At 41.0% G+C, this 965-nt stretch overlaps 1 long non-coding RNA gene across 1 annotated transcript in view; it reads left to right on the top strand.

The window, feature by feature from the left end:
- Positions 1-36: 36 nt before the first annotated feature.
- LOC128250298 (uncharacterized) overlaps positions 37-965 on the top strand; it is a 19,619-nt gene continuing 18,690 nt past the window's right edge. The window contains exon 1 of the long non-coding RNA XR_008266314.1: positions 37-120. This is a non-coding gene — a long non-coding RNA (uncharacterized LOC128250298). The remainder of the gene's footprint in view (positions 121-965) is intronic.

Here is a 965-nt window from a genome sequence, read left to right as displayed (position 1 = left end):
GAGAAAGGAAACACATTCTTCGAGAGTCAGACTTCTCGGCGATGGAATGTTCCATTATGTCAAGGTGAAATGCAGTGGAGATCGTGTGTGCTTCTCTTTTGGCTTTTTCACTATATTTTGGTTTGTATTTCCTTGTTTATGCTTGTTTTTGTTTCCCATTGTTTTTTTTTTACTGTTTTCGTTTTCCTTCCAATAAAGTTAGCAGTTTAATAACCCACTCGCATTCTCTGTCTGTCTGTCTGTCTGTCTGTCTGTCTGCCTGTCTGTCTTCTGTCTGTCGCTCTCTCTCTCTCTCTCACTCTCTCTCTCTCTCTCTCTCTCTCACACACACACACACACACACACTGTCTCTCTCTCTCTCTCTGTGCCTCACTCTCTCGCTCACTTTCTTTCTTTCTTTCTTTCTTTCTTTCTGGCTCTGTGAATGTGTGAGTATACAACTGTGTGTGTGTAGTTTTCTGCATGCGCGATTGTATAATTGCGTGTGTGCGTATGTGATTGTATGCATTTGTATGCGTGCGTGTGTGTGTGAAATTGAGTACGCACCTATGTGTGCATGCATGTATGGACGTATTTATGTATGCAAGTATGTATATGTTTCTTTGAATTTTTGTGTAAGGGTCTATGGTTTTATATATTTGTGTGCGTGGATATATATATATATATGTATGTGTGTATGTGTGTGTGTGTGTGTGTGTGTGTGTGTGTGTGTGTGTATACGCAAGTATCTTTTATATATACTTACGAACGTGCTTTTACCCTTTCACATACACTAAGATATCTCGAAATACAGACCAACGCGCGATCACTAACACTTAAAATACACACATATACACGCACATGCATACATACATGCATCCGCTCCTCACCTTCGTCGTAACATTCCAGGAAGTCCTACCATCTTCGGAACTTTCCCAGAAGTAACTCCTTCCCGCCTCGGAACTTTCCAGGAAGTAATTCCTCCC

This window comes from Octopus bimaculoides, chromosome 20 (assembly GCF_001194135.2).
Source record: "Octopus bimaculoides isolate UCB-OBI-ISO-001 chromosome 20, ASM119413v2, whole genome shotgun sequence".
NCBI lineage: Eukaryota > Metazoa > Mollusca > Cephalopoda > Octopoda > Octopodidae > Octopus > Octopus bimaculoides.
The sequence above is the reverse complement of the archived record's forward strand: the minus strand, read 5'-3'. Positions and strand labels throughout refer to the sequence as shown.